Here is a 27,835-nt window from a genome sequence, read left to right as displayed (position 1 = left end):
GCTTCGGCGTGTTCACACAGCCCACGTACAGAGCCTGCCAGGAAGTCAACACTGCGCTGCGCTAATCACTAGCTGTGAGACATTGTCCCGATGCGCGACTACAGAGATGGGGAAGTGTCTCACTGCCTGTGATTAGTGCAGCGCAGTACCGACTTCTTAGTGGGCTCTGCACTGGGGTGTGCGAACACGCCAAAGCTCATTCTTAGTGAGAAGGCAACAGATCTCCTCACCACCTGTCAAACACACTCTGATCCCTTTTTAGCGGAGCAGCAGTGCTTGTTGCGCTTGTAAATGAGTCCTTAGTTGTATTTGGTAGGGGAACTCTTGGGGTGCTCGTTCATGTGTAAAACCCTGTGGTTGCATTGCAGTTTTACTGCCCCAATCCCTACCCCCTAAACCTGCTGAGACAGCAGCCAAAGGTGTACATATGCTGTAGCAGGAATTAAGCCCCCTGTTGCTTTTGGTGCATTCTACCGCCTGCCAATCAAGACCTATTCAAGTAAATGGGGCAACTCCGCATGGGACAGAAGCCAGCACTACAGAGAAGGCATCACCTTATGCAGCTCTTGCTCCCTACTACAGCTCCATCTTTACAAGTAGTACTTCTACAGTGCACTCTGTTTGATGCTCTGGGATGGTGGGTCAGCAAGCAGAGACCGAGATCTACCAGTCACCTGTTCATGATCTACTGGTAAATCAATATCTACAGGTTGCTGATTCCCCCCCCCCCCCCCCCCCCACACTTTAGCCTCCCTGGCAGTAATCCCGAGTGTGGCTCGGGGTGAATTTTCATTACCAAAAGCGTTAACCCCGAGTCACACTCGAGACTGCATCGCAGTATCCAGGCAAAGTTACCTTGTCCCCAGGATTCTGCCGTCCCCATGTCTCCCCGCTGCGTGTGTGAGCTGTGTCCTCCACTGGATCTATCACAGGGTTAGGCTCCGTTCCCTGTGAGCGTTGTGACATATTCAAAAAGTTAAAACGCATAATACATACAGTACACTGTAAACTTGTATATTACATTACCGTAGCAAATAATTTCACATCCCCTTTGTCCAGTGCCCTGACTGCCGTTTTATATTATAAATACTGTTCTTTCTGCCATTAAACTGGAGATTGTCCACAGCAACCAAAAAGTGTCTCTTTATGTCAAAAGCTGTTTTAGACCAGCTAGGAAACATTGATAATAAATTAGAATTCCTTGCAGAATTGAGCGATAGCGATTTGTGGGGAGATTCGTCATCAAACACTGAAAGTAATGACAGTGACAATTCTGCAACTGAACAAATTTCAGTGTTTTTGATTACATTATTGAATAATTTTTATTATTGTTATATTATTATGTTATTTATAGTTATTATATTGTAATTTATGATTTTGTGTTTCAAACTTTATCATACCCAGGATGTCTACTAGACTCTTGGACAGATTTAAGTGAGTTATTCCTAAGAATTACAGGCCTACAATATAAAACTCCAAATTTCCATGCAAAACAATGTACCGCTTTCAGCATCAAAAATCTGACATGATACCACCAGGGAGGTTAAGGTAGTCTTAAAGGACAATAGTGGGCACTCCTTATGTCTGGAGGAAAACAGATTTAACCTCTCCATATGGTTTCTTCACAGTTATGCCCTGTACACACGGTCGGACTTTCAGATGTAAAATGTGCGATCGGATTGTGTTGTTGGAAAATCCGATCGTGTGTGGGAATTTCTGACACACAGTTTGAGAGCGGAACCCAAAATTTTCCCACAACAAAATCCGATCGTGTGTAGACAATTCCGACGGACAAAGTGCCACGCATGCTCAGAATAAATTAAGAGACAAAAGCTATTGGCTACTGGCCCGTTTATAGTCCCTATGTACATGTTTTACATCACCTCGTTCAGGACGATTGTAATTTCCGACAACTTTGTGCGGCCGTGTGTATGAAAGACAAGTTTGGCAGAAAATCAGTCGGAAAAAAATCAGACGGATTTTGTTGTCGGAACGTCCGACCGTGTGTACGGGGCATAAGAGCCATGAAAATGTGGAATAGTTTCCTGCAAGAACTAGTTCTGGCCAGCTTGGTAGATTGTGCTTAAAAAAAAAAAAGGCCTGGTTTCTTTCCTCAATGCACAAAATATAACTGGATACATATATATTAGGTATTACCACCAGGGGTATGTGATCCAGGGAATATCTGATTGCCTTCTTTGGAGTCGCAAATACATTTTTTTTTTTTCTTGGAGCAAATTTGGTCATGCTTTATTGGGTTGTGTTTTTTTTCTTTTTGCCTTCCATTGGATCACCTATGGGTACCGGATTGCGTATATGGAGGTTTTCGTGTGTGTGTGTGTGTGTGTGTGTGTGTGTGTGTGTGTGTTTGGTTTGGTTTGTTTTTTTTATTTTTTTTATTTCTATTGTAGTGAATTGACTTGTGTCCTTTTTTAACCTAACTTTGTAACTATGAGACAGACGGATTCTGATTGTGTAGTTGGGACACCTCTTTACGTTACACCCAGAGTAAGAATGCTTACAAATCTAGAGGTTATTTTTCTTAGGTCCAGGAGAAGATCTTCACCCTGAAGGCAGAAGTAGAGATTGGTTCTTTTGGTCATACAGAAGTAAGAGTGAAGGTTAAAGCTGTGGCAGAACAAAAGGTAAGCACATTGTGTCACATTTGCTGGAAGGAACAGTAGAATTAGAATCTTTTTAGAAATTTGAATTTGAATGAATTAAAAATGTTGTTTTTTTTTTTTTTTTTTAAACGTCAGAATTATATGCTAAAGAACACATTGCTGGGCTTGGCTTTTTTTGTATTACACCTATCCTCCAAATTTTAGTTCCTTTTCAAAAGCTGTGTATTATTTAGTCATATTATCTTTTGCCGTTTCACAATTATGCTTTCTTCAGTGCATTTTCAGATGTGCAGAAACGTACTACAGTACATTTTAGCATGGTTTCCTATGGGTCACGTACACATACATGCATTTTTTCACCGGTGCGTTTTTTTTGGAAAGGGACAGGGACTATTTTTTTTTCCCACAGAGGTTCTGTTTTTGGTTCCATAGACTTCAATTGACATGCAGCGGAAACGCATCAAAAGCAAGTGCTTGCGTGTTTTTTTTTTTTTTCTCCTGCAGGACAACAGTTCCCTCCCAAAAATTTAAAATGCATTAAAAGTGTTTTTTTTTTTTTTGTCAGTTTTTATTGCTGTCTGTGCCCCCGTCTCTATCTTGTTTACTATTATTGAGAATAATGTGGACTGAGGCTATTAGGGACTTTCATGGTACTGTACAAAGGCTTGATATACATGGGTAAGTATAAAAGTTACATTTTTTATTCCAAAAACATATTAAAACATACATGCATCTTAAAGACAAAAAAAGATGCCTTAACATTAGGCTCTATAAAACCACAGATGAGATGACACTAGGAAATAACCATAGTCCGTAAGTGTATACCACCTGCGTCATGTTTGAACGCTTAATATGCATATTGCGTGCTGATCACCACTGGCCATCTTCTCCGATTCAAGGATATGATGTAGAAAGGTGAGAGAGGATTGCCAGCAGGGATCAACGCCACTGCACCTTCCCTGCACCACCCTGCATAGAAAAGAACTTCTGTGCCTTCCTAAAACCCTCCTAATGCATTATGCCCTTCTTGCACCCGGTGCCCTTGACACCACAGCTCTCCTGATGTCCCAGCACCATGTCCTCCTGACATCACAGTACCATTTACCTTCTGACCCCCCCCCCCCCCCCCCCAATACAATACCCTCCTGACCACCCGGTATTCTGCTCTCCTTACACCCCAGCCCTCCTGATCCCCCTGTACTGTGCCCTCCTAATATCCTGACCTCTTTGCACTGCCACCCGGACCTCCCTGTACCATCTCCTCCTGTCCCCTGCCCTACCTACTACTGACCCTTTGTACTGCCCTACCTACTAATGGCCTCTGTGCAGTGCCCTACATACTACTGACCTCCTGTACATTGCCTTACATTCTACTAACCTCTGCTATCTGCCCTACATACTACTGAGCTCTGTACGCTGCCCTACGCACCACCAGCCCCTGTACGCTGCCCTACACACCATTGACCTCTGTATGCTGCCCTACAAACTACTAGCCAGAAATCAGAGGAGATAGCCAGGCCTGAAACTAGTCAAGAAAAACAGCCTGCAGTACCAGATGTTCTGTTTTCATGATGGACTTGGCATTATACTTGAGGGGGTTACCAATTACTCCCCAGACATGAAAAAATTGTGAATGAAAGTGAATAGAGTTTCTCACTGAAGCTAACTTTGAAGGTAGGCTAAAGCCGCATACACACGATCAAACAATCCGGTGGAAAAGTCCGGCGGACTCAAGTCAATCCGCCGTGTGCGGACTTTTTTTTTTTTTTTGCCCTCAACATGCGGGGTGCTTTGGGGAATGGGGGGCACGCGGCCCCCCTACCCCAAAGCACCTTGTCCCCATGTTGATGAGGACAAGGGCCTCTTCCCGTCAACCCTGGCCGTTGGTTGTCAGGGTCTGCGGGCGGGAGGCTTATCGGAATCCGTGAGCCCCTTTTTAATAAGGGGCCTCTGGATTCCGGCCCCCACCCTGTGTGAATGAGTATGGGGTACAATATACCCCTACCCATTCACCTTTTGAAAAGAATGTAAAGAAAAAAACACAACACACAAGGGTTAAAATAGTTTATTGCACAGCTCCGGGGTTCTTCTTCCGTCTTCGGGGGTCTTCTCGCCGGACTCCTCCGCTATCTTCTGCTCTTTTGCTAGCTCTTTTACTAGCGGAGGAGCCTGGCTTTTTTCTTCGCCGCCGCCCTCTTCTTCCAACTTCGGGGGTCTTGTCCCCCTCTTGGGTTCTTCTTGCCAGGCCAATGCGGCTTCTTCTAGCTCTTTTACAAGCGGTGGCCCGGTCTTCTGTCGCCGCTGTCTTCTGTTCTCTTTTTCTCGAGCTGTTGCCTCGCCACTGTCTCTGGTCACAATGACAGGCACGCGGCGTGCGGCGACTTGTATAGGGACATACACAGAATTCACATAGGGTGGGGGGCCGGAATCCAGGGGCCCCCTTTATTAAAGAGGGCTCACGGATTCCGATAAGCCTCCCGCCCGCAGACCCCAACAACCAACGGCCTGGGTTGTCGGGAAGAGGCCCTTGTCCTCATCAACATGGGGACAAGGTGCTTTGGGGTGGGGGGGCGTGGCCCCCCTTCCCCGAAGCACCCCCCACATGTTGAGGGCACGCGGCCTGGTACGGCTCAGGAGGGGGGGTGCTTGCTCGTCCCCACCCCCTTTCCGTTCATTTCAAAAGTACGGCGGATAGTCCGGCGGACTTAGTCCACCGCAAAAGTGCCGTGTGTGGGCAGGTAGCTCGTTTGGAAACTCCGGCGGTTTGTCCCCCAAACTAAGTCCTCCGGATAGTCTGATACGTGTGTACGTGGCATAAGTTTATATTTTCTACAGTGACATTCGATTTTAGTAGATTTTCTGTGCTTCCTAACACTCCAGCCCTCCTAATGCCACTGCATTATGCCCTTCTTACACACAGTCCCCTTGACACCACAGCTCTCCTGATATCCCAACACCATGCCCTACTGACACCACAGTACCATTACCTTCTGACCTCTCAGTATTATGCTCTCCTTACACCCCATGATGCATGATGCTTCCTGCATTTCACAACCTAGATTATTGCTCTCTGCTTGAGTATGGTGCCATTCTCTGTCTTCCATAGCTCCATCGGATGTAGCCCCCTCCCCAGTGCTATACCGGGAGGATTCCACCACATTCTTGTAGGATTTTATGGACCAAATTGCTGGCCCTGACCAGAGGCCATAAGCATACTTCCATACCTTCCCCTGCATAACCCTTATCTGAGCTACCTGCATCATTGGTGTCCTCTGCGTTGTCATCCACCAAGAGTCTATCAGACACTGAGTCGCTTATGTCTTTAACTGATGACCCTACTCTGAGGAGTTGCAGGCTGCCACTATTACTTCCAGACTTGGATACCTTTTGTTGGCTCTTATGCCATACTTTACTTTAAACTCAAGGATCAGCTGGCTGCTTCTACCAGTGCTGTTCCCAGCCTAGGCTCTTAGAGTCCCTAAGACTGGCAAGACCTTTCCATTGCACCCATTGTTTTTCGCTGTCGTTTTTATGGAGACTGTAAGAAAAATTACAAAGTGTTCACCCCTCTCAACCATCTATCAGTCCGCACCTGTTTGAGGAGGATTAAATAGTGGGCTGCCCATTCCCATGGATCTGCCAGTAGCTGTCTTAAAGCCTTAATCATCCCTGTTAAGGATGTGTCTGTTTTCAAGGACCTCATGGACAAGTAATTGGAGGCCCTTTCTTATACTCTGTTTTTTTCTTTGGCCCTGCTTTATAACCTGTCCTGTGTGAGACAGTAGTCTGCCAAACTCTAGATGATTGCACTAACGCCATCAGAAATGATCTGGTTGCTATTGAAGCTATCTATTTTCTTGGGAGGCATTTGCAGCTCATGAGTGCAGCTTTGAACCACTGTGCAAATGGGTTGTTATAGGTCTCTCATCTTATTTGCTGTATGAGTTTCCTGTCGGTGAACATATGTGGAGGCTCTATGGCTTTAAGTGTTGGTTGACAGAATCGGTGTTCAAAAATGCCTGCTTTGCATGCCTTTTCAAGGAACAGCATCCTGGACACCATTTTCATGGATGTCACTAGGAGCAAGAGTATCGACCTGCCCCAACAGAGAAAAGCTAGGGCTCAGCTTAGGAAGAATCGTCTGTTCTTGGAAGCCAAGAAGAGTTCTTTTGTTACTCCCAGGCCAGTCACCAAACGGAAACAAAGGTTAGTTCCAGGTCTGTCTGCAAACCCTAGACTTCCAAGGCCCCCCAAGCCCTTGGATAAATCTTCCTCAGCATAAATCCTAGTTTTCCAAAGTTGGGAGACATCTGTTCATCTTTGTGGACAATTGAACAGCCAGCATCTTGGATTCTTGGTGAGGGAGGTAGTTTCCAGTCATTCACGTCTTCCAAACTTCACATGTCCCCTCCCAAACTATCAGATCTCTGTGCAGCCCTTGCTAGTTTTCTAGAGCAAGGGGTCATCACCCTAGCACCTGCAGTTGACCGGTCCTAGGGGTTCCACACCAAGCTGTTCGCAGTTCCTAAACCAATACATATGCCCCATCTTGGATCTCAAAGCCCTAAATGTCTTCATTTGGTCCTGGAAATGCTGCATTGAATCCACCAGGTCTGTCATAGCCTCCCTTCATCAGGCAGACTTTATGATCTCTGTGAACATCAAGCATGAGTACTTGCATATTCCTATTTTTCCAGATCATCAGTGGTTCATTTGCCTTATTGTGGGACACCTACACTTCTAGTTTGTGATCCTGATGGGGTGCTGATTCCTATATTCTTAATGCTAATCTCTCTGAGAATCCTCCCTGTGGGACATCTGGACAAGCTCCTGTTGAGGAAGCAGTTAACACAAGTGTTGGCCATCAATGTGTCCAAACCAGTCAGACCTTGCAAAAGTTTAGTTGGATCCTGAACCTTCAGAAGTCAGTGCTGGAACCAACTCATCGCTATATTCTCGCTCATCTTGAGTATTTAGGTTTTATCCTAGGCACAACCATAGGGGAGGTGTTCTGGAGATAAGTGAAGTGAACTGGGCATAGCTGATGAGGCATCATACCCACAGGCATTAGAAAAAAATTTAGCTGCAAAGCCACTAACCAAAGCCAGGAAAAAGCAACTGTAAAAAAGCGCTTTTTAGTAGCTTTTTGCATTGGCGCTAATGCGGGTTTAGCTACGTTGGCTTTTAGCAGCGTTTCTCTGCCTCCCTTCAGAATTAATGATTCCCTATGGGAGCCACCTTAACAGATCCTACTTTCAGCCCATTGATTTGAATGGAAGTTGCATCCAAGTAGGATCATCATGACCAGACTTGTGGTGTGACTTGTGCTCTGAGGATTTTGAAGGGAAATGCATGCTCGGATAAGGGTCTGGATTTTGAAGGGAGTGGGAATAAATTGATTTATTCTTTTTTACCGTGGGACTTCCCCTCAAAAGCCATACCAGACTGAAGGGTCTAGTATGGTCTTAAGGATTACACCTTGCCGGCGGTGGGTTGTTTTTTTTTTTTGTATTTTTTTTTTATTTTGGCATGGGGTTTCCCTTCAAGATCCTCAGAGCACAAGTCGGATCATGATGATCAGTGGGCTGAAAGTTGGATCATTTAAAGTGGATGTACACCCGATTCATGAAATTTGAGCTGGGCACATATATCTGCAGTGTTTTGTTATCTCTCTTCAAAGCACTATTTCCCATAGCTATCTCCTGCTCTGTTCTTCTGTTATCAGCCTGATAACTCCTGACATGTTCTTTTAACTGTGGTGGTGAAATCACCTCCGACAGTGCTGGAGTCACGACTTTATGTATCGTGGGAGCAGACGCTGTTCCCGTCAAGATAAATAAATTCACGCTGCAACTGAATGGCGTACCTGGTTAACAAATGATGGTTAACAATAAAACAAAGTAACATTGCAGTATAACCGTAATACCATACCTGCAAAGCAAATACAAAAAAAAATAGTAAAAAATAATTTTTTTAAAGCAATCTGTGCCTAAAATATATGCTGAAGCATGGGGGTATCAGCACGCAAAAGTTAGGAGCAAATCTTTCCTCCACCCCTGCTGCCCTCATGCTTCGGCATATATGCTCCCTTTTTTTTTTTTTTAACTGTGGTGGTGAAATCGCCTCCTACAGTGCTAGAGTCACGTCTTTATGCATTGTGGGTGCAAACGCTGTTGCTGTCAAGATAAATACGCGCTGCAGCTGAATGGCGTACCTGAAAACAAAAAAATGGTTAACAATAAAACCTGGTGAAAAGTAGAAAAAATTATATCTGAAAAGCAAATATGATAAAACATAACAACAATAAAACATTGCAGAATAGAATACAGTAAAAAAGAGCAGAACAATAGAGAGAATAGCAAGAGAGAACAATAAAACGACAAATATTATTATTAATATATATACATTTTTTGTGTTTGTATCTCTAACGGTTCCAGGTTCGGGTCTCTCAAAATGCAATGGCATCTTGGGAGACCCTGTGAAAGTGTGCCTAGTCTGTACAGTGCTGTACCCTACCCTATAATACTCAACTAGTCAAAACATTCACCAATGCAAAGACCAGGATTGTCAGGACAGGAGGGACAATAATAGCAGGTTTCACGCCTATATCCGCGCTTGCTGCAGACATGACATCTTCTTTAGGGGGCTCGTTGGGTAGGGGTACTCGGGAGGAATGCCTCTCGTGCAGCTGGCTTGCTGCATTTGGTTGGGGATGGTGAGGTGGAGCACCTTCTGGAAACAGAGGGCTCTGATGATCTCTTCTGGAATTTAACCACTTAAGGACCGCCGCATGCCAATGTACGTTATCGCAATGGCATGTACAGGCACAAGCACATACATGTACGTGCTGGCCTTCCACCGGGTGGGGGGTCAGATCGGACCCCCTCCCGCTGGATGCGGCGGTCCGGTTCGCTTTAGGAGCGATCTGGGATGAGGGGATGGCCGTTGGTTTCTGGCCATCCCCTCTCGATCGCTCCTGGCGAATGAGAAGCTTCCTCCCGCTGTGTATTGTATACACAGGCAGGGAGGAAGTGATGTCATTCTCCTCGGGGCGGTCTTATTGACCGGACTACGAGGAGAAGTGAAAGTGTGCACCAACACTACACTGACATGTAGGCACACACAGGCACACAAACCCCCCCCCCCCCAGTCACAGTGTCACTGATTGCAGTGCTCATTTATTTACTGATCACTGCATTCAGTGTCAGTTGTAAAAGTAAAAACTGTCAGGGCAGTTAGTGTTGGGTCCAGGGTAGCCCCCTACCACCCCCCAATAAAGGTTTAACCCCCTGATTGCCCCTAGAGTTAACCCTTTCACCCCCTTTTGCCAGTGTCACTAAGCGATAATTTTTCTGATCGCTGCATTAGTGTCGCTAGGTAGCTAGTTATTTTTTTAGGTTCACCGCCAGGTTTTTATAGCGCTAGGTACCCTGATATGCTACCCAATAATGGTTTTAACCCCCTGATTGCCCCTAGTTAACCCTTTCACCAGCGATCACAGTATAAGTGTCACTGGTGTCGCTCATTAGCCAGTTAGTTTTTTAGGTTCCCCGTCAGGTTTTTATATAGCGCCTAATAAAAATGTGCACCCCCCTGATTGCCCCTAGTTAACCCTTTCACCAGTGATCACCGTATAAGTGTTACGGGTGACTCTGGTTAGTTTGCTTTTTAGTTTGCTTTTTATAGCATCAGGGCACCCACCATTTATTACCCAATAAAGGTTTAACCCCCTCATCACCCGGCGGGTGATATCAATTAGGTTTTAGGGTCAGGGTCTGCGTCGCCCCAGGCAGCGCTAGGTTAGTGCCAGTACCGCTAACACCCACGCGCAAAGCATAAACCTCCCGTAGTCGTATAGAATCTGAACAGATCAATATCTGATCTGATCAGATCTATACTAGCGTCCCCAGCAGTTTAGGGTTCCAAAAAAACACATTGTTAGCGGGATCAGCCCAGATACCTGCTAGCACCTGCGTTTTGCCCCTCTGCCCAGCCCACCCAAGTGCAGTATCGATCGATCACTGTCACTTACTAAACACATAACTGCAGCGATCGCAGAGTCAGGCCTGATCCCTGCGATCGCTAACAGTTTTTTTGGTAGCGTTTTATATTTAAATCCGGAAGGCAGTGCTTGGTTTTCGGGGTCCCGTACATGGCTAGGCTCCCAAAAAGTCCCCCACATGTGTTATCGCCGTACTCTGGGAGAACCAGCAGAATTTATTTTGGGGTGTAATTTGACTTATGCCCATAGCATTTGTGAGCAATATATAATTTAGTGACAACTTTGTGCAAAAAAAAAAAAAATTGTAATATTTCTGCAACTTGTGGCAAAATATAAAATATTTCATGGACTCAACATGCCTCTCAGTAAATAGCTTGGGGTGTCTACTTTCCAAAATGGGGTAATTTGGGGGGGGGGGGGGTTTTGTGCTATTTTGGCATTTTCTGGCCTTCGAAACTGTGATGGATAGTGAGTAGTGAAATCAAAAATTTGCACCCTTAGAAACCCTGAAGGCAGTGATTGGTTTTCGGGGTGCCGTACGCAGCTAGACTCCCAAAAAGTTCCACATATGTGGTATCCCCGTACTCGGGAGAAGCAGCAGAATATATTTTGGGGTGCAATTCCACATATAACTATGGCATGCGTGAGCAATATATAATTTAGTGACAACTTTTTGTAAACTTTTTTTTTTTTTTGTCCTTATTCAATCACTTGGGACAAAAAAAAATATTCAATGGGCTCAACATGCCCCTCAGCAATTTCCTTGGGGTGTCTACTTTCCAAAATGGGGTCATTTGGGGGGGGGGGGGGGTTTGTACTGCCCTGCCATTTTAGCACCTCAAGAAATGAGATAGGCAGTCGTAAATTAAAAGCTGTGTAAATTCCAGAAAATGTACTCTAGTTTGTAGACGCTATAACTTTTCCGCAAACCAATAAATATACGCTTATTGACATTTTTTTTTTTTTACTAAAGACATGTGGCTGAATACATTTTGCCCTAAATGTATGACTAAAATTTAGTTTATTCGATTTTTCTTATAACAAAAAGTAGAAAATATCTTTTTTTTTTTTTTTATTTTTTTATTTTTTTCTCCAAATTTTCGGTCTTTTTCCATTTTTATATCGCAAAAAAATAAAAATCGCAGAGGCAATCAAATACCATCAAAAGAAAGCTCTATTTGTGGGAAGAAAAGGACGCAAATTTCGTTTGGGTACAACATTGCATGACCGCGCAATTACCAGTTAAAGCAGTGCAGTGTGAAATTGTAAAAAGACCTCTGGTCCTTGGGCTGAAAATTGGTCCGGGGCTGAAGTGGTTAAGGAAGGACCCAGTCTGTCCTGAATTTCTGTATAGCGCATGAGCGTTCAGCAAAGCCAATTGAAATAAATAAACGGACGCTTTCTGGTACCAGCATCTGGCCTTATGGGCAACTAGGTACGGCGCCAACAACTGGTCGTTGAGGTCTACCCCTCCCATGTTATGGTTATATTTGTGGACACAGAGGGATTCCTCCACAACACCAGTCGCCGTAGTGATTTGGACCTTTGTGTCTGCATGAAGGGAGTTAAGAACGAAAACATTCTTATTATCCCTCCACTTCATAGCGAGCAAGTTATTACACTTCAAGCAGGCTCTCTACCCCAGCCTAAGACTGGAATCTACAAGCCGCTGGGGAAAGCACCGGTTATTAGGTCACACGGTGCCACATGCTCCAATCTGATAATCAAACAAGTGACTAAAAAGTAGTACGCTTGTGTAATAATAATTGTCCACGTACAAGTCGTACCCCTTTCTGAATAAGGGTGACACCAAGTCCCACACAATCTTGGCAGCACTTCCTATGTAGTCAGGGCAGTTTGTCGGCTCTACATGACTATCTTTGCCCTTGTAAATCATAAAACTACATGTATAGGCTTGCTGGGAAGGTACTGTTTGAATGACAAGCACCCAGAAAACTTAATCAGGGACTCGTCAATGCAGACAACTTGATGAGGAGTAAACAAGTCTGCAAAATGTTGGTTCAAGTGGTTTACGAGGGCCTGAATTTTGTAGAGCTGATCGTATCCAGGGTTTCCACGAGGATGTCAGTTCATTGTTGTTGAAATGCATGAACAGCAAAATAGTCTCGTATCGTGCCCTGGTCATGGAGGCAGAGAACACGGACATATGGTGAATTGGGTCAGTGGACCAATATGACTGCAACTCACTCTTTTTAGTTATGCCCATGAGGAGGGAAAGGCCCAGAAAGAGCTTTAAATTTGGAAACCATAGTTGTTTTCCAATCTCTGGCAAGGGAGAACTAGGGAATAGTGGTGATGTATTGACCAGTGCACAAATTGCTTTGGTCCATAATAGATCTATAGAGATCTTCAGTGGAAAAACAGCAAATAAAAATCAAGTAAAGTAAAATCAAGTAGTATGAGTGCTGTGTTTTGTCTTCTTCTTGGTGGCAGCGTTTCACTACTTGTGCTTGCCACCTCACCAGCTTGAACTGCACTTATGGGACTCGCCACGTCACCACATGATACTGCAGTGCTGGTTTGACTATGACCAGGGTGTACTAGGCCGCTGGTGCTTGCCAGTTCACCAGAAGGATGAGCGGCACTACTTCTCTGCTCCATATGAGGGACCAGTGGTTCTTGCACCTCAACGATAGAAGATCGGGGTCTGGTACGCCTGACCACAACTCCGTCGTCAGAGCTATCTGTCATGGAGCCGTTGTCATCTACAGGATTGTATTCTGAGCCTGAATCTCAGATGAGTGACTTCCTCTTCACTATCTGTTATGCTCAGAAACGTGTAGGCCTAGTCACTAGTGTACCTTCGATTTGCTATTTTGGGCTCTAAATTTACTGGTACACCAGTGAGACTCGCAGGTAAAAAAGCTCCTGACTGTTAGCGACTGTGTCAAAATGCTACCAAAAAAAACTGTTAGTGATTGCAGGGATCAGGTCTGACTCTGCGAACGCTATGTGTTTAGTGTTTTGTAAGTGACAGTGATTGATCAATACTGCATTTGGGTGGGCTGGGCTAGGCGGAGGGGCAAAACGCAGGTGCTAGAAGGTATCTGGACTGATCCCACTGCGCTTTTGGGACCCCTAAACTGCTGGGGACGCTAGTATAGAGCTGATCAGATATCAATACATTCAGATACTATACCACTAAGGGAGGTGTATGCTGCGTGCGTGGGTGTTAGCGGTACTGGCACTAACCTGACGCTGCCTGGGGAGACGCAGACCCTATCTGACCCTAAAACTTAACTTCTATCACCCACCGGTCGATCAGGGGGTTAAACCTTTATTAGGTAATAAACGGTGAGTGCCCTGACACTGACAAACGAACCAGCATCACCCGTAACAGTTATACAGTGATCACTGGTGAAAGGGTTAGCTAGGGGGCAATCAGGGGGTTAAAACCTTTACTAGGTAGTAGGGGGTACCTGACGCTATAAAATGCTGACGGCAAACCTAAATACTTACCTGCCTACCTAACTAGTGTCACCTGTGACACTAATAAGATTTGCTTGTGCTGCGTACACAGGATCAGACTATCCGGCGGACTTGGTCCGGTGGACCACAGTCCGCTGGACAATCCCCCCTCCCCCCGTGTGTGGGCTCCGGTGGACTTGGAAAGAAGTTTTGACTCAAAATTGTCCGCCAGACAATCTGGCCGTCTGTGTGCTAGTCCGCCGGACTTTTGAAATGAACGGACTTGCCCACACACGGAGAAATTTCCATTCATTTTGAACGTGGCGCCAGGTAGACGGAACTAGTGAAGGCGGTCAATGTCACCGCCTCCATCAGCGAGATCGACACCTCGCTATCCCCGTCACCTGGATTGGACTTAAAGGGGAAGTCCTACGCCAAAAAAAACGCCGTGGGGGTCCCCCCCAAAGTCCATATCAGACCCTTATCCAAGCACGCAGCCCAGCCGGTCAGGAAAGGGGGTGGGGATGAGCGAGCCCCCCCCTCCCGAGCCGTACCAGGCCATGCCCCCCCCACCCCAAAGCACCTTGTTCCCATGTTGATGAGGACAAGGGCCTCTTCCCAACAACCCTGGCCGTTGGTTGTCGGGGTCTGCGGGCGGGGGGCTTACCGGAATCCCCCAGACACCAGCCCCCCACCCTATGTGAATGAGTATTGGGGTACCATGTACCCCTACCCATGCACCTGGTGAAAAAAAAGTGTAAAGAAAAAAACAACCCGTTTTTAAAATTTATTGCACAACTCCGGTGGTCTTCCGTCTTGGGGGGGGGGGGGGAGTGGGTCTTCTCTCCGGACTCCTCCGCTATCTTCTGCTAGCTCTTTTTTACTGGTGGAGGAGCCCGGCTTTCTTATTTGCCACCCCCGTTCGGGGGTCTTCTTCCAACTTCGGGGGTCTTTTCCCCCTCTTATGTTCTTGCTGGGCCTCTGTTTTTCTTCTTCCAGCTCTTTTACTAGCGGTGGCCTGGTCTCCCTGCGACTCGTATAGGGACAAGGGGCGGGGTCACCATGTGACATCACCCGGTGACCCCTTCCCTTGTCCCTAATATAAGTCACTGCACAACGCATCCCTGTCATTGCGGCCAGAGAGAGAGTGTCAAGTCAACATCTCAACAAGAACAAGAAAAGGCGGCGGCGACAGAAGACCGGGCCACCGCTAGTAAAAGAGCTGGAAGAAGAAAGCGGAGGCCCAGCAAGAAGAACCGAAGAGGTGGTCAAGACCCCCGAAGTCGGAAGACCCCCCCCCCCCCCCGGACGGCGGCGACGACAACGAAGAAAGCCAGGCTCCTCCGCTTGTAAAAGAGCTAGCAAAAGATGGTGGAGGAGTCCGAAGAGAAAATCCCCCAAGATGGAAGAGCACCAGAGCTGTGCAATAAATTATTTTAAAAACTTGGTGTGTGTGTTTGTTTTTTTTCTTTACACTTCTTTTTATTTTATTTTTTATTTATTTTTTTACATAGGGTGGTGGGCTGGTATCTGGGTGCCCCCTTATTAAAGGGGCCTCCCGAATTCCGATGAGCCCCCCGCCCGCAGGCCCAGACAACAGCCAGGGTTGTCGGGAAGAGGCCCTTGTCCTCATCAACATGGGGACAAGGTGCTTTGGGGTGGGGGGGGCCCCCACTTCCCCAAAGTGCCCCCTCATGTTGAGGGCACGCTGCCTGGTACGGCTCAGGCGGGGGCGCCCCCTTTCCTGACCAGCCGGACTGTGTGCTCGGATAAGGGTCTGATATGGACTTTGGGGGGCCCCCACGCCTTTAAGTCCATACCAGGTGACGGGGCTAGAGAGGTATCAATCTCGCCGATGGAGGTGGCGACATTGACCTCCATTTTGCTAGTCCCGGCTACCTGGAGCCGTGTTCAAAATGAACGGACGTTTCTCCGTGTGTGGGCAAGTCCGTTCATTTCAAAAGTCCGGTGGTTTGTCTGGCGGAACTAGTCCTCCGGAAAAGTCTGGTCGTGTGTGGGCAGATCAGCTTGTTGTTCAGCAGCTGAATAGTTAGAGTTCCTGTATTTTTTTAATGGGTCGCTCTGTCAGGTGCAGCAGGCACACCGCTGAGTTCCCTTCCAGGGAAACGTTGGTCAGGTGGCCGATTGTGCTAGTCACCTCGTGCCAGAAGGGTGCCAGCCTGGGACAGGCCCAGAAGACATGCAACATTGTCCCCTCCGCTTCACCACAGCACCAGCAACGGTCAGGCACCTGTGGGAAAATGCGGTGGGGAGTAGAGGGTACTCTGTACCACCCGGTCGTAATTTTTTAGCATGTCTCCTGGACTCTGGTAGCGATGGATGATTTCTGCACGAAGTGGAGGATTTTCTTCTTTTGGTCTAAGGTAAAGTGGGTGCAGAGTTCTGCCTCCCATTTAGACACGAAAGGGGGGACATACCCCTCTGCTGGTTGGGTTAAAGCGGAGTAAAGAAGCGAGAGACAGTGCCGCACTGGTTCCCCACGGCGGCATATGTGCTCTAGTTCCGTGAGCTGGCGAGAGATGCCCGGTTTCCGTAAGCTGCTGCTCAAAAAGTTCCGCAATTGTAGGCCACTCCAGAAGTCCAGGGGGGGGGGGGTCTGTCGCCAGTGTCCCTGCCTCTGGGGTGAGCCGGCCATCCGGTCCCAATAAGTCTCAGTCGCAGCCTATCGCCTGCCATCAAGCGTTGGAAGCAGGAGTTCTGAAGGCCTGGCAAAAATTCTGGATTGCCCAAGACTGGCACCATTGGGGAGGGCACCGGGGACACTGAAGGTCTCCCTTGCCACCAACAGGGTACTGCCCAATGTGGGGTGGTCTGATATGTCTCTTGGCAAGGGCGTTGAGAGCCAGGGCCTGCTCCCAGTCGTGTCCCCCGAATCTTCCCCCTCTATGGTCACCCAATGCTTCGCCTCCACGTGGCAATGCCAATCTACTATCCTAGTAAGGTGTGCCGCCCTATAATATGCTTTCACATCTGGGAGGCCAACCCCATCTCTGTTCTTCACCTAGTGCAAGAGCTGCAGTTAAATGCGTGGCTTACGGGGCGACCAAATGAACACACGAAACATAGAATCTACACGCTTGAAGAACGCAGGGGGAAGGCGTATGGGTAAGGCCTGCAGCAGATACAATATCTTTGGCAATAGGGTCATCTTAAGAGCGCTACAGCGGCCAAACCACGTCAATGTAAGCATGTGCCAGTGCAGGAGGTCCGTCTTAAGACGTTCCAGCAGTGGCACATAGTTAGCTGCGTATAGGTCTGCAGGGTCCGGAGTGATATCCACTCCTAGGTAATGAATGCGATCGGTCACCCACCTCAATGGGAAGGCCACCCGCAGGCGCCGAGCCATATCCTGACCTTCAGTGATGTTTAGGATGGAGGATAATTTGGAATAGAGAGAGAGAGAGAGAGAGAGAACTGTAGTCTTTTAGAGACTGTAGCAGGCTAGGTAAAGAGGCGAGAGGGTCTGTTAGGAAGAAGGCCAGGTCGTCCGCGAAGGCACCTTTCTATGCTTCGAAGCCGCCAGAGCCACTCCCAGCTCCTCAACTGTGATGGGCTCCTCTAGCTCATCTCAAACCTCCCCGGGGAGAGAAGGCATGCCCAAGGAGGCCAGGTAAGATTGTGGGGTTAGGTTGTCTCCCTCGTGGTGGTCAGGTGTAGATGGCATGTCTAGATTATATAGACCCTCGTAAAAGGCTTGGAACTCTATCACTATGTCAGCAGACGTGCTCAGTTTCTGGCCAGACGTGGCCTTGATATGCGGGATATAGGTCTGGGTACGTGAGCCCCACAGGGCCCTGGCCAGCAATGACCCGGGTTTGTTATTGTTGCTCATACATAGTCCGCCGAGCCCATGCCAACTTTTGTTTGGTCTTATGGAATAAAAGCGAGCAAAGTTCCTCACGGGCCTTAAGGAGGTCCTGAAAGGTAGTCTGAGCCAGACTTTCCTTGTGTGAGCACTCCAGTCTGCGTATATATCGGGCCAAAAGTTCTTCCACGCGACGCCTTCTCTCCTGTTTGAGATGAGCTCCTATGCTCATTAGAGGGTCCCTGACGATGCCTTGTGTGCCTTCCAGACAATAAGAGGGTTGGCCACAGAGTCCCTGTTAATGGAGAAGTACTCACGCAGCGTGTTCAGAATCTCTGAGCGAGTATCCTCTGATTCAAGTAGGGCCTCATTATACATACCCTGGGGACGGGGGGGTGTGGCCGGATGGAGATGGGCGTGAGTGAGTGAGCAGGAGTGCGAGTGTGTCCGAGCTCCTAACCTCCGCCCTGCGATGCGAGGAACGTAGCTCGCTGGTGGATACAGCTGCCGCTCCCTGGCTCCCTCTGTCGTAGCTCCGTAACGAACGCTTGACTTGGAGCGTGCGTTATCACGACGGCTGCCCAGCACTGACGGAGATCATTGAAAGAACCCGAGGAGGACGCCGCGCTAGGTTTCGCTACCGCGGGAGCCCGGTCGGAGATCCGGTCGGAGATCCGAGGATAGACGAACGCTTACAACGCCGCACGAGGACACGCGGAGAGAGCACTACGATCGCCTCGGACGAGCAAACCTCCCGGAGATATCCGCCAGCTCTATGGATGAAAGAACTTTGGTTGCAGTGTGGTGAGAAACGCTATATAACTTAGCGGGATGAAAGTTAAGAACCTGTATAGTAGAGACTTGGTTACTTTTTAATGTTTGCCTCTCCCTATTTGCTCTACTTCTGATAATCGCTGGCTGAAGCAAGTCTACCCCATAAATATAATTAATGTAGGATTCAGGTGCTGCGCGCTTGGTGAATTGGCTGGCCCCCCTCAAGGTCCTTTTGCTAAAAAATCGGGCCTTTTTGCTGGGAGAATTGATTTAGCGATACAAACTGCCTTATTACTACCTTCCGCTGCTTTGGTGACTCCTCTACGTGGACTTTACCATGCTTAGCAAAAGAGCGATAGAAGATACATCCCATGGAGAGGGAAATCAAAAAACACGTGCTGCCAAAGAAAAGCTAAATCAAGCCTCTGCGGCCTTGAAACTCGAGCGCTTCGCTCATGCAACTTCCCCAGGCAGGAAAGTTCAACACCATCCACCAGGTCAATTTAAAACGCAGGGGCCAGTGGGGGATAGGAGTGCAGGTCGCCCCACACTGGATCCTGGTACCCCACTGCCGGGAGGTGCGGTAGGTGAGCCATCCCAGGACGACAGTAGTACGGCCCAAAAATCTGGGGGGGGTGGGGAACTCACTTTACGAGAGATACTGCTGGCGGTTAATGATTGTAAGAATTCTATTTCTGGGCTGGACAGTCAACTGAGTAATATCCAAAATGAACTGCACGCTATGAGTCAACAATTAAGCAATACCATCGACAGAATAGACGCCCTAGAGGGAAGATTAAGCACGGTGGAAGATGAATTATCTCCCCTCCAGGAAAAAATAGCTACTCTTCAGAAACAAATTGTCGCACAGGCATCCAAAATTGACGACATGAACAATAAGAACCGCAGGAACAATGTGCGACTAATTGGCTTGCCAGAGGGAAGCGAGGGTTCAGACCCCGTAATTTTTTTGGAACATTAGCTTAAGGAATTACTGGGAGATGTCTCCTTCTCCTCGCCCTCCAGCATCGAAAGAGCTTACAGAGTTCCTCCTAGATCCCACTTCTCGGAGGGACGCTGTAGGCCAATGATATTGAAATTTATCAATTATAACGATCGAGTGATCTTGATGCGGAGGGTTAGGGGATTGGGAGACATCTTCTATAAGGAGACTAGGGTGTCATTCTATCCAGATTTTTCACCGGACTTACAGAAACTGAGAGCGGAGTTTATTCCTGTTAAACGCACCCTGAAATGGCATAAGATAATGTATGCCCTATTGTATCCAGCCCGACTCCGAGTGTCTGCTTTTGGGCTCAACAATTTTCTTCAACTCCCCGCAGGAGGCCGTGAACTGGCTGGAGGAACACAAAGAGGCCCTTTAATGATACTTAGAGTCGGCCTGTATTAGCCTTTTATTTTATTTATTTTTTTTTTTTTGGGGGGGGGGAGGGGGGGAGAGGAGAGGTTTTTTTTTTTTTTTTGGAGAGGCGGGAAGAGGGGGGTGTGGGGGTTGGGGGGGGGGGGGGGGGTTGTAAGGGGGAATGTAAATTTTTGTATATGTATTTTTGAAAATAATTTTGTTTATGTACCCATCTCGCTGAAGGATTGGGGAGCCTTAATGCTACAACTGGTTGCTTTGGTGAGATGGGCAAAACGATACGATAAATTGATTAGTAATGGGGTAAAATACTATGGAGTATAGAGCACTGCGATATCACAAAGTAAATTAACAGCCTATACAATTTCATATTTGAAGCAGTAAACGAGGTGTTATGGAAGAGTTGGGAGGGGGGGGGGGGGCTGAGGGAGGGGGAGGAGTAAAAAGGAAGAGGATACATCCCCCCCTTTTTTTTTTTTCTTTTCTTTTTTGCATTATGAGAAATTGAGCACTATAAGAAGAGTTGTATTGTATATAAAGACACGGTGGGAAGGTGGGGGTGCGGGGGTTGGAGGGGGGGTTGTATGAGAGAATATAATTTTATGTAGGTATGCTATTGGAAACAATTTTATTTGTGAACCCATCTTGGTAGAGGGACGGGGGGTTAAATTGTTGCCACCCGCTACTCGAGCAGGGTGGGGGAAAAATGAAATGATTAAAGTTGAGGTATAGTACTATGGATATAGAACACTGTGATGCCATATGGCGCAAAAATAGCACACACAATTCTATATTAGAAGGGGTAATGAGACTTTATAGCTGAGTTGGGAGTGTGGGGGTTGGGGGGGGGGGGGGGGGACATATATATATATATATATATATATATATATATATATATATATATATATATATATATATATATATGTATATATATATATGTATATGTATGTATGTATGTATGTATGTATGTATGTATGTATGTGTGTGTGTGTGTGTGTGTGTATGTATGTATGTATGTATATATATATATATATATATATATATATATATATATATATATATATATATATATATATATATATATATATATATATATATATATATATATATATATATATGTGTGTGTGTGTATATATATATATATATATATATATATATATATATATATATATATATGTATGTATATGTATATATATATATATATATAAGCTTCTTTTTTCTTTCTTCTTCCCCCTTTTTTTTTTTCTTCTTTTCTATTTTCGGTAGGGCGTGATGGGTGCTACGGAGGGATTATGATCCCACCCTATAAGAATTTTGATGGGGAGTGATAAGATCACGTGGGGGGATGGCGAGCTCGGACACTTTTGAATGGGGTATGATTATACCGGCTACAATTGAGACCCCTAAGGGTGGCTCAGATGGGCAGGGTTGGGTGGGGGGCGGGAGGGAGGGGAGTCTTCGAACACACGCTGTGAGTAACGGGGCAGCGATGAGGGGCAGGTTGAGAAGGGGAGTGGCGACGGGGAGAGGAAGCGGTTTCCTCTCCCCTTACCCCCTCCCCTTCATGGGCACATTAACCACTGGAGTCGATGAGTGGGAGGAATACCATTGGAGTCAATGGGTAGGTGGAATATAACCTCGTGGAACGTGAGGGGTTTGGGAGACCCTAAGAAACGGAGGTCTGTGATGTTGGAGCTGGAAGGAAGAGGACCTGGTTTACTCTTTTTGCAGGAAACCCATCTGACTCCAACTACGGCCCCTCTGCTCCATGATCGGAAATTCCAGGCATACTACCACTCCTTTTATTCATCGTACTCCCGCGGCGTGAGCGTGTTGGTATGGAAGGGCACGGATTTTTCATGCAAAGAGTCCCAGATAGATGGGGAGGGGAGATTTGTTTTCTTGCGCTGTCAGGTGGCTGGGCAAGAATGTATTCTAGCAAATATCTATATACCCCCTCCTTTCAAATTAGAGGTTATGGATAAATTTCTCATGTTCAGCCTGGGCAAAATGGGTGTCCCATGGATAATTGCTGGGGATTTTAACGAAACTATAGATAAACGCCTAGATAGATTTCCTTGTCCAACTGGGAATAGAACAGGTCGATTACACGAACTTCTTATGGAAGTTGGTTTAAGAGACATCTGGCGTATGCGACACCCCCAGGATAGGCAGTATTCCTGTTTCTCTAGTACCCATCAGACGCTATCAAGAATAGACATGGGCTTGGGGAACAATGAGGCAGTGGGAGTGGTGGTAGACATAGAATACGGGGTACGGGGGATCTCAGACCATTCCCCTTTGGCTATAACTTTGAACATGGGAGAGTGCGCCCCACTGAGAGAATGGAGAATAAACCCCGCTTGGCTGGAACTAATTGATAGATCCAACCTTTTAGGAGATCAAATAGGGGAATTTCTCCAGACTAACAGGGGGACAGCGGCATCTGGAGTGGTTTGGGATTCCCTAAAAGCCTTTCTTAGAGGAATACTCATACAGAATATTGCAAGGACAAAACGGGAATCCCGAGACCAAGAGGGGAAAATCCAAAATGATGTTTTTTCAGGCTGAGAGGGAGTTTGTGGAGGATCCATCGCCGGGGAAACAACAGATTTGGGAGGATAGCCAACAGATATATAAAATGGCACTTCTAAAAAGGGCAGAAAATCAATGCATTTTCCAACGCCAATATTATTTTGGCGAAGGGGAGAAGGTGGGTCGAGCTCTTTCTTTATTGACTCGTACCAATAGCCCCCCCACAGGAATACAGGCAATTAAAACACAGAAGGGGGGTGACCTTGTCTCTAGGCCCTCCGAGGTTATGAAGGTGCTGGGTGATTATTACAGAACCTTATATAAATCAACCACACAGGGACGGGAGGCTCTGGACACTATCTTTTTGCAGCAAACAGATATTCCCGTGCTTTCAGACCAGGATAAATTGAATCTAGATCTACCACTTACTTTGGAAGAACTAAAAGGTGCAATGAATAGTATGCCCAATTGTAAATCTCCTGGTCCCGATGGCCTTCCAGTGGAAATTTATAAGCGATACAGCGAACAGCTGATCCCGGCACTACTGGAAACGTTAAACTATGCATTAGAGGCGGGGGAACTCCCCGCTTCAATGAGCGAGGCTAATATCACTTTAATCCTTAAAGAGGGGAAGGACCAACATGAGGTCTCGTCATACCGTCCGATATCTCTGCTATGCTCAGATACAAAAATTCTAGCCAAGGCCCTAGCAATTCGGTTAAATAGTTGTATACATAAATTAATACACCCAGACCAGTCTGGGTTTGTCCCAGGCAGAACAACTAATACTAATATTAGAAGGGTTTTTCTAAACCTACAAATACCTAGAGATAGTGACAACCCAGGTGCCATACTAGCGTTGGATGCCGCCAAGGCTTTCGACACCCTGGAGTGGGACTACCTCTGGGGTGTATTAGAACGTTTCGGCTTTGGCCCCCAATTCATCCAGTGGGTAAAACTACTATATAGGGGACCCAGGGCCAAGATTAAAATGGGGACCCTATTTTCTGAAGTGTTCTACCTAGAAAGAGGTACGAGACAGGGATGCCCGCTGTCTCCCCTCCTGTTCGTGCTAGCTATGGAACCCCTGGCTGTGATGGCGAGAACACGCTCAGACATCCGGGGATTCCAACGCGGACTAGAGGAGGAGAAGCTGGCTTTGTTTGCAGATGACGTCTTGTTTTTCCTTGACGATGTGCGCCTCACTCTGAATAGGGTAGTACGGCTGATGGATGAATTTGGGCAGCAATCAGGTTTGGTCATCAATTGGAGTAAATCAGCCCTTATGCCACTATCGGAGTTTGAAGACCAAACATCGTCTATAGTTGAGGGACTAGAAGTGGTACCCAAGCTGAAATACTTGGGTGTCTGGATTCCCAGAGAGATAGACCAGTATGTTGAGGAGAATCTGGCACCATTATTGGCAAAGCTGAAACAGAAGGTTAATAGCTGGTGTCGCCTTACCCTGTCGGTGGCGGGGCGTTGTAATTTAGTAAAAATGATTTGGCAGCCACAGATCCTATATATTCTCCACAATTCCCCAGTCTGGATTAACCAGAAATGGTTTAACAGACTGGAGGAATTAATTTGAGAATTAATATGGAAAAAGCGACCGCCTCGGATTCGGCTGCGGACGCTGCAGCTCCCGGTGGAAAAGGGAGGAGTAGCGTTGCCACATTTAAGAACATACTTTCTATCAGCCCAGCTCCAGCATTTGACTGGGGCTGGACTGGAAGAGGGTGGCTGTCCAAATCATAAATTGATGATTAATAATGCATATCATAGAACTCTAGTTGAAGTTCTGGAGGCTAATTCATTTGCTTGTAAATGCCCCACCAATGCCTTGGCGAGGAAAGTATGGCAGATAGCTAAGCAACTCTTGGCCTATGGGAGGTAACGGAGTATACCCCCCTATGGAACAACGGAGAACTGGCCGAACTAAACTGTAAAGCCCGGTCCCAGGAATGGGAGAGGAGGGGGATTAGAAGACTGGTGCATCTCTACCAGGGGAACACTATGAAATCTTTCGAAGACCTCCGTCAGGAATACGGCATCTCCAATAAAACATTTTATATATATTTGCAAGTGAGGCATGGGATACATTCACAGTATGGCACACTTATTATTGAGAGGACAAAGAACCCCTTGTTACAGAGATTTCTCGAGCAAGGACAAACAAAGGGCCAGATCTCTAGCTTGTATACAAAACTTAGGGATAAAGTTTTGAATGGAGAAGGACCGGATAAGAGCAGGAGGGGATGGGAGGAAGACTTGGGACCAATTGAGCAGGAACAATGGGACGAGATCCTAGCACAGGGGAATTTGGTGTCTATCTCCCCATCACAGCGTATGTCCCATAAGCTCTTCCTATATAGGGCATACTATACCCCCAAAAAAATGCGGAGGATAAGCAGTAAGTCTAACGGGGAGTGCCCTAGATGTAGAGCACCAGGAGATCTGCTCCATATGGTATGGAAGTGCCCAAAACTATATCAGTACTGGATAGAAATTGTGCACAGAATAAATAGAATTTTTAACACCACCTTAGAACCTGAAGCTAGGACTTGTCTATTAGGGATTATGGAAAGGGGTGGAATCTCTGCTGCAACAAAAACATCTATATTAAGATGCCTGTACCAAGCCAGATGCTTAATCGCGATGAATTGGCAGGCAAAGAATCCTCCAGCACTGCAAGCATGGATAAATGCCATCAATTCTATAATTTGGTGCGAACGGGCAATGTATATTAGACAAAATAACCTTAAAAAATTCAAGCTGCTATGGAATCCATGGTTGAGGGACATCGGCTTCCCCCTAGATGAGATAGTGGAGGATGGGACCTAGAGTGCACCTACTGGTCTCAGGTCGGGGGCGGTCTGGGAGCCTACTGGAAGCTCCTTATTTCTGTCCCAGAATGGATTCGCCACTTCGTTATCGGCTATCCAAATAAGTTTGTTTTGATTTAGCAGCGTGTGTTCGAAGAACGGGTATGGGGGGGAGGAGGGGTTAGCCGTATAGGGGCGTTAGCGATAATTAGAGGGACAGATATGACTACGTCATTGGCGTTAAGTAGCTTCTTTGGAAGAAAAACTCGGTATTTTTGTCTGATATGTATACCCCCTCTATGTAAGCAAAACCATGTTTTATTTATGTATGTACAAGTTAAATTTCTTTTTCAATAAAAAAACAATTAAATTAAAAAAAAAAGTAGGGCCTCATTAAGTTTCCATGACGGCGGGGGTAGCGACATACTACCCAACTGCAAGGTTAGGGGAACCGGCACATGATCGGAGAATGAAATTACATCAATGGAGGTGGACACCACTAAAGGCAGATCTTTGTGTGACACCAACAGGTAGTCCAATGGGGAATAAGTGTGGTGCACCTGCGAGAAAAATGTGTGTAGTCTCTGTCTTGGGTATGCAACAGCCGCCATGGGTCAACCAGGCGCAGCGTGTGGAGATCCGATTTTAGATGCTTTAAACGTGCATAAGACAGATGGGTTGCCCCCCTAGACACATTGAGAGCTGGGTCCATGGCAAAGTTAAGGTCTCCGCCAAAGACCAGCATCCCCCTCCGCAAACTCCAAAAGTTCAGGGAGGAAATTCCGCAGGAATTGCGGATGGTCTGTGTTTGGGAAATATACACTGGCAAAGGTGACCTGCCTGCCAAACACCTTTCCCTTCAGTAGGAGGAAACGGCCCTGCGCATCCGCCCACTGTGCCTCGAACTACCACGGCACCGATTTCGCCACCAGGATACTCACCCCCTTCGATTTGGAGCCCCGGAGACACACTGGTAGGCCAGCGGAAAAGCCCCATTGGTAAGTCTGGGTATGCTGCCAGCACAAAAGTGCGTCTCTTGAAGAAACGCCACCTACGTCTTGCCTTTCGCAAGTTGGTCAAAAGCTGTGACCGCTTCTCAGGCGTGTTTAGGCCACGCACATTCAGGGAGGTGACCTTGAGGAGGCCCATCTTGTCTACTGGCACGACCACCGGTGGATTAGCACCCAAACCCCAGCCCCGGAGACCCCCCCCCCCCCCCCCCCACGATGGAGGACCACCACACAGAGAGAGAGAGTATAGAGGGTAAGGAGACCGTAGAAACGATAAGGGGGAGGGGGGAGAGGGACACTGCGGAGAGGAAGGGGTGAGCAAAGAAAGCGGGGGAGGGGGAGTGTGAGTAGTTACTGCAGTTAAATCTTGCGGTCCCCTGTTTGGGCACTCGAGGTGTCCACACAAGGGCCTACCCTAATGGGGGGTGAAAGGAACGTTGGGACTTTCAGTGAAAATCAGAGATTTCGTAAAAGCAATTCTCACTACTTTTGGAGATGCAGGAGACCAGGCCCTGGAGAACCCTATATTTAGAGGAGAGCATACACGCCAAACAGAGTGTAAATAACAGAGCGTAACAACAATCATAACTAACGGTGCCCCATGTCCTAAAGCTAAAAAAAAAACCAGTACTGCATCCCCTCCACAGCGGCACCCAGCAGATTGTACCCTTAGACTGAATGAATATAGGACCCCCAACTCCACACTCAAGGCGAACCATGGCCATCGCAACTGCCCGTAGCATAAACGGAGAATGACATCAAGCACGTGACTGTCCCTGGGGGGTACGGAGAGGCCAACCCTGGGTGGCGTGGCCCATGGGGGGGAACAACCCCCATAGCCAGGTCAGTGAGCACCCGACCGCCCAGCCAAGAGCAGAGGAGGCGGGGGGGGGGGGGAGGGGAAGAAAGGCCAGCTTTATGATATTTTGTAGTGAGTAATTTGTAGTTTTCCATTGTTGAGCTTCTTCAGCTCTTCTGCGCTCTTGTTTCAGTGATGTAAGAAAGTCATTAACCACTAGGCGTCCGCTCTATAGCCGAAAGACGGCTGCAGAGCGGATGCCAATTGCCGGGAGGCCGTCCCTGGATGTCCTCCTGTTTACTTCCGCAATGCGTGCTCCCGGGAGCACGCATCGGGGAAGTTCTGTGCCGGGGGACACAGCTAGTCACAGATTGCTGTAAACGGCCAATCACAGCGGCCGTTTACAGCGAGATCGGCGTGCCCAATGAGAGATGATCTCGTATGTAAACATATGAGATCATCTGTCGACGCCGCTCTCCCTCCTCACACAGACAGCGTGTGAGGAGGGAGAGATGAACGGCTGCAGCAGCCGTAAGTAATGTCCCCAGTATGCCATCTGTCCCCAGTGTGCCAGTGCAGTCTGTCCCCAGTGTGCCACCTGTCGGTGCCATCTGTACCCTGCTCCATTTA

The 27,835-nt window shown here is 47.1% G+C and overlaps 1 protein-coding gene across 4 annotated transcripts in view; it reads left to right on the top strand.

The window, feature by feature from the left end:
* The window catches only part of RUFY1 (RUN and FYVE domain containing 1), a 341,668-nt gene that overhangs the window by 35,697 nt on the left and 278,136 nt on the right, over positions 1 to 27,835 (top strand). For all 4 annotated transcript variants that reach the window (XM_077473522.1, XM_077473519.1, XM_077473520.1 and 1 more), the window contains exon 2: positions 2,547 to 2,645. The gene's annotated coding sequence lies outside the window, so the exon portion shown is untranslated. The remainder of the gene's footprint in view (positions 1 to 2,546; positions 2,646 to 27,835) is intronic.

The sequence above is a fragment of the Lithobates pipiens genome, unplaced genomic scaffold (genome assembly GCF_037356315.1).
Source record: "Lithobates pipiens isolate NorthernLeopardFrog02 unplaced genomic scaffold, aLitPip1_a1.2 Scaffold_8, whole genome shotgun sequence".
NCBI classification, from domain to species: Eukaryota; Metazoa; Chordata; class Amphibia; order Anura; family Ranidae; genus Lithobates; species Lithobates pipiens.
The sequence above is the reverse complement of the archived record's forward strand: the minus strand, read 5'-3'. Positions and strand labels throughout refer to the sequence as shown.